This window comes from Triticum urartu, chromosome 1A (genome assembly GCF_056163025.1).
Source record: "Triticum urartu cultivar PI428250 chromosome 1A, HENAU_Tu73, whole genome shotgun sequence".
Taxonomy (NCBI): Eukaryota; Viridiplantae; Streptophyta; class Magnoliopsida; order Poales; family Poaceae; genus Triticum; species Triticum urartu.
Window position 1 is genome coordinate 466,583,892 of NC_141873.1, and position 6,884 is coordinate 466,590,775.

A 6,884-nucleotide genomic window follows, 5' to 3' on the forward strand; every position below is an offset into this window, starting at 1 on the left:
CTCGTGGATGGTGGGTGCCCCCCCTCTGGTGCTTTCTTCGCCCAATATTTTTTATATATTCCAAAACTGACTTTCGTGGAGTTTCATGACTTTTGGAGTTGTGCAGAATAGGTCTCTAATATTTTCTCCTTTTCTAGCCCAGAATTGCAGCTGACGACATTCTCCCTCTTCGTGTAAACCTTGTAAAATAAGAGAGAATAGGCATAAGTATTGTGACATAATGTGTAATAATAGCCCATAATGCAATAAATATCGATATAAAAGCATGATGCAAAATGGACGCATCACAGGTTTTCCTAGGGATGAAGTTATGAAAAAGGTTTTCCCTTTACCTTTGAAGGGAAAAGAATTGACATGGTATAGGCTATGCGATGATATTGGATCTTGGAATTGGAATCGTTTGAAATTAGAGTTCCACCAAAAAATTTATCCTATGCATCTAGTTCATCATGATCGGAATTATATATATAATTTTTGGCCTCGTGAAGGAGAAAGTATCGCTCTAGCTTGGGGGAGGCTTAAGTCAATGTAATATTCATGCCCCAATCATGAGCTCTCAAGAGAAATTATTATCCATAATTTTATGCTTGGCTTTCTCGTAATGATCAAACCATGCTTGATACTTCTTGTGCTGGTTCTTTTATGAAGAAGACTATTGAATTCTGGTGGGATCTTTTGGAAAGAATTAAACGCAACTCTGAAGATCGGGAACTCGACAAAGGTAAAGAGTCAGGTATTAAACCTAAGTATGATTGTGTTAAATCTTTTATGGATACCGATGTTTTTAAAAAGTACTAAATATGGACTTGACTCTGAGATAGTAACCTCCTTTTGTGAATCATTTGCTAATCATGTTGAACTCCCTAAATAGAAGTGGTTTAAATATCACCCACCTATTAAAGAAGAAATGAAAGAACCGGTGCTGGTTAAAGAAGAAACTATACTTTATAATGTTGATCCAGTTGTTCCTTCTGCTTATATAGAGAAACCACCTTTCCCTATTAGGATAAAGGAACATGCTAAAGTTTCAGCTGTGGTTAAGAAAAGCTATATTAGAACACATAAACCTGATGAACAAATGAAAGTAGAACCTAGTATTGCTATGGTTAAAGATCTCTTGGAAGAAGGTATGGATGGGCATGTTATCTACTTCTGTGAAGAAGCTGCTAGAATTGCCAAATCTGATAAAAAGGATAAACATAGACCTGTTGTTGGCATGCCTGTTGTCTCAGTTAAAATAGGAGATCACTATTATCATGGTTTATGTGACATAGGTGCTAGCGTGAGTGCTATCCCCTACACCTTATATCAACAAATTATGAATGACATAGCACCCGCAGAAACCGAAGACATAGATGTTACTATTAAACTTGTTAATAGAGACACAATATCACCGATTAGGATTGTTAGAGATGTTGAAGTCCTGTGTGGGAAAATTAAATACCCTACTGATTTTCTTGTTCTTGGTTCCCCACAAGATGAATCTTGTCCCATTATATTTGGTAGACCTTTCTTGAGCACTGTTAATGCTAAAATAGATTGTGAGAAGCAAACTGTCGGTGTTAGTTTTGGTGATGAGTCTCATGAGTTTAATTTTTCCAAGATTAGTAGAAAGCTTCATGAAAAAGAATTGCCTAGTAAGGATGAATTAATTGGTCTTGCTTCTATTGCTGTGCCTCCTACTGATCCTTTAGAACAATATTTGCTAGACCATGAATATGATTTACATATGCATGAAAGAAATGAAATAGATAAAATTTTCTTTGAACAACGTGTTGGGGAACGTAGTAATTGCAAAAAAAACCCGACGCACACGCAAGATCATGGTGATGCATAGCAATGAGAGGGAAGATTGTTGTCTACATATCCTCGTAGACCGTAAGTGGAAGCATTATGACAACACAGTTGATGTAGTCGTACGTCTTCACGATTGACCGATCCTAGCACCGAAGGTACGACACCTCCGCGATCTGCACATGTTTGGCTCGGTGACGTCCCGTGAACTCAAGATCCAGTAGAGTGTCGGGGAAGAGCTTTGTCAGCACGACAGCGTGATGATGGGGATGATGATGCTACCGGAACAGGGCCTCACCTAAGCACCACTATGATATGACCGAGGTGGATTATGGTGGAGGGGGGCACTGCACACGGCTAAAAGATCAATGATCAACTTGTGTGTCTATGGGGTGCCCCCTCCCCCGTATATAAAGGAGTGGAGGAGGGGGAGGGGGCCGGCCTCCTAGGCGCGCCCCAAGGGGAGTCCTACTCCCACCGAGAGTAGGATTCCCCCCTTCCCTAGTTGGATTAGGATAGAAGGAAGGGGGAGGAAGGAGGAAGGTAGGGGGGGGCGACCCCCCTCCCAATTCGGATTGGGCTTGGGGGGGCGCCCCCTCCTTTGCTCCCTTCTCCTCTCTCCCACTATGGCCGAGTAAGGCCCATATACCTCCCAGGGGGTTCCGGTAACCTCCCGGTTCATCGGTAAATGCCCGATCTCACCCGGAACCATTTTGATGTCCAAATATAGTCGTCCAATATATCGATCTTTATTTCTCGACCATTTCAAGACTCCTCGTCATGTCCGTGATCATATCCGGGACTCCAAACTACCTTTGGTACATCAAAACACATAAACTCATAATATGATCGTCACCGAACGTTAAGCGTGCGGACCCTACGGGTTCGAGAACTATGTAGACATGACTGAGACACGTCTCCGATCAATAACCAATAGCGGAACCTGGATGCTCATATTGGTTCCTACATATTCTACGAAGATCTTTATCGGTCAAACCGCATAACGATATACATTGTTTCCTTTGTCATCGGTATGTTACTTGCCCGAGATTTAATCGTCGGTATCTCAATACCTAGTTCAATCTCGTTACCGGCAAGTCTCTTTACTCGTTCCGTCATGCTACATCCCATAACTAACTCATTAGCTACATTGCTTGCAAGGCTTATAGTGATGTACATTACTGAAAGGTCCCAAAGATACCTCTTCGATAATCGGAGTGACAAATCCTAATCTCGATCTATGCCAACTCAACAAACACCATTGGAGACACCTGTAGAGCACCTTTATAATCACCCAGTTACATTGTGACGTTTGGTATCACACAAAGTGTTCCTCCGGTATTCGGGAGTTTCATGATGTCATAGTCATAGGAACATGTATAAGTTATGGAGAAAGTAATAGCAACAAACTAAATGATCATCGTGCTAAGCTACGATCATCGTGCTAAGCTAACGGATGGGTCAAGTCAATCACATCATTCTCTAATGATGTGGTACCATTAATCAAATGACAACTCATGTCTATGGTTAGTGATACATCTCCAACGTATCTATAATTTTTGATTGTTCTATGCTATTATATTATCTGTTTTGGATGTTTAATGGGATTTACTAAGCACTTTTATATTATTTTTGGGACTAACCTACTAACCCAAGGCCCAGTGCAAATTGCTGTTTTTTTGCCTATTTCAGTGTTTCGCAAAAAAGGAATATCAAACGGAATCCAAACAAAATGAAACCTTCGGGAGAGTTATTTTTGGAACAAACGTGACCCAGGGGACTTGGAGTGGACGTCAAGAAACAAACGAGGCGGCCACGAGGCAGGGGGCACGCCTACCCCTGGGCACGCCCTCCACCCTTGTGGGCCCCTTGTAGCTCCACCGACCTACTTCTTCCTCCTATATATACCCATATACCCCGAGAACATCCAGGAGCACCACGAAACCCTATTTCCACCATTGCAACCTTCTGTACCCAAGAGATCCCATCTTGGGGCCTTTTCCGGAGCTCCGCCGAAGGGGGAATCAATCACGGGGGGCTTCTACATCAAGACCATAGCCTCTCCGATGATGTGTGAGTAGTTTACCTCAGACCTTCGGGTCCATAGTTATTAGCTAGATGGCTTCTTCTCTCTCTTTGGATCTCAATACAAAGTTCTCCTCGATCTTCTTGGAGATCTATTCGATGTAACTCTTTTTGCGGTGTGTTTGTCGAGATCCGATGAATTGTGGGTTTATGATCAAGACTATCTATGAACAATATTTGGTTCTTCTCTGAATTCTTATATGTACGATTTAATTATCTTTGCAAGTCTCTTCGAATTATCAGTTTGGTTTGGCCTACTAGATTGATATTTCTTGCAATGGGAGAAGTGCTTAGCTTTGGGTTCAATCTTGCGGTATCCTTTCCCAGTGACAGCAGGGGCAGCAAGGCACGTATTGTATTGTTGCCATCGAGGATAAAAAGATGGGGTTTATATCATATTGCTTGAGTTTATCCCTCTACATCATGTCATTTTTCCTAATGCATTACTCTGTTCTTATGAACTTAATACTCTAGATGCATGCTGGATAGCGGTCGATGTGTGGAGTAATAGTAGTAGATGCAGAATCGTTTCGGTCTACTTGTCGCGGACGTGATGCCTATATACATGATCATGCCTAGATATTCTCATAATTATGCACTTTTCTATCAATTGCTCGACAGTAATTTGTTCACCCACCGTAATACTTATGCTATCTTGAGAGAAGCCACTAGTGAAACCTATGGCCCCCGGGTCTATCTTTTATCATATAAGTTTCCAATCTATTTTATTTTGCAATCTTTACTTTCAATCTATATCATAAAAATACCAAAAATATTTATCTTATTATTATTATTATCTCTATCAGATCTCACTCTCGTAAATGACCGTGAAGTGATTGACAGCCCCTTTATCGCGTTGGTTGCGAGGTTCTTATTTGTTTGTGTAGGTACGAGGGACTTGCGTGTAGTCTCCTACTGGATTGATACCTTGGTTCTCAAAAACTGAGGGAAAATACTTACGCTAGTTTGCTGCATCACCCTTTCCTCTTCATGGGAAAACCAACGCAATGCTCAAGAGGTAGTTGTTAGGAAATATAGCCATCATTGATTCAATGAACTAGTCAAGTAGAGGCAAACTAGTGACACTCTGTTTGTCTATGTATTCACACATGTACTAAGTTTCCGGTTAATACAATTCTAGCATGAATAATAAATATTTATCATGATATAAGGAAATATAAATAACAACTTTATTTTTGCCTCTAGGGCATATTTTCTTCAGTCTCCCACTTGCACTAGAGTCAATAATCTAGATTACATTGTAATGATTCTAACACCCATGGAGTCTTGGTGCTGATCATGATTTGCTCATGAGAGAGGCTTAGTCAACGGGTCTGCAACATTCAGATCAGTATGTATCCTGCAAATCTCTATGTTTCCCTCCTTGACTTGATCACAGATGGAATTGAAGCGTCTCTTGATGTGCTTGGTTCTCTTGTGAAATCTGGATTCCTTTACCAAGGCAATTGCACCAGTATTGTCACAAAAGATTTTCATTGGACCCGATGCACTAGGTATGACACCTAGATCGGATATGAACTCCTTCATCCAGACTCCTTCATTTGCTGCTTCCGAAGCAACTATGTATTCCGCTTCACACGTAGATCCCGCCATGACGCTCTGCTTGGAACTGCACCAACTGACAGCTCCACCATTTAATAAAAACACGTATCCGGTTTGTGACTTAGAGTCATCCGGATCAGTGTCAAAGCTTGCATCGACGTAACCGTTTACGACGAGCTCTTTGTCACCTCCATATACAAGAAACATATCCTTAGTCCTTTTTAGGTATTTCAGGATATTCTTGACCGCTGTCCAGTGATCCACTCCTGGATTACTTTGGTATCTCCCTGCTAAACTGATAGCAAGGCACACATCAGGTCTGGTACACAGCACTGCATACATGATAGAGCCTATAGCTGAAGCATAGGGAAAACCTTTCATTTTCTCTCTATCCTCTGCAGTGGTCGGGCATTGAGTCTGACTCAACTTCACACCTTGTAATACAGGCAAGAAGCCTTTCTTTGTCTGATCCATTTTGAACTTCTTCAAAACTTTATCAAGGTATGTGCTTTGCGAAAGTCCAATTAAGCGTCTTGATCTATCTCTATAGATCTCGATGCCCAATATATAAGCAGCTTCACCGAGGTGTTTCATTGAAAAATTCTTATTCAAGTATCCTTTTATGCTATTCAGAAATTCAGTATCATTTCCGATCAACAATATGTCATCTACATATAATACCAGAAATGCTACGGAGCTCCCACTCACTTTCTTGTAAATACAGGCTTCTCCAAAAGTCTATATAAACCATATGCCTTGATTACACTATAAAAGCATATATTCCAACTCCGAGAGGCTTGCACCAGTCCATAAATGGATCGCTGGAGCTTGCACACTTTGTTAGCACCTTTTGGATCGACAAAACCTTCTGGATGCATCATATACAACTCTTCTTTAAGATATCCATTAAGGAATGCAGTTTTGACATCCATTTGCCAAATTTCATAATCATAAAATGCGGCAATTGCTAACATGATTCAGACGGACTTAAGCATCGCTACGGGCGAGAAGGTCTCATCGTAGTCAACTCCGTGTACTTGTCGGAAACCTTTTGCAACAAGTCGAGCTTTGTAGACAGTAATATTACCGTCAGCGTCAGTCTTCTTCTTGAAGTACCATTTATTCTCTATGGCCTGTCGATCATTGGGAAGTCAACCAAAGTCCATACTTTGTTCTCATACATGAATCCCATCTCAGATTTCATGTCCTCAAGCCATTTTGCGGAATCTGGGCTCATCATCGCTTCCTCATAGTTCGTAGGTTCGTCATGGTCAAGTAACATGACTTCCAGAACAGGATTATCGTACCACTCTGGTGCAGATCTTACTCTGGTTAACCTACGAGGTTCGATAGTAACTTGATCAAGAGTTTCATGACCATCATCATTAGCTTCCTCACTTACTGGTGTAGGAATCACTAGAACTGATTTCAGTGATGAACTA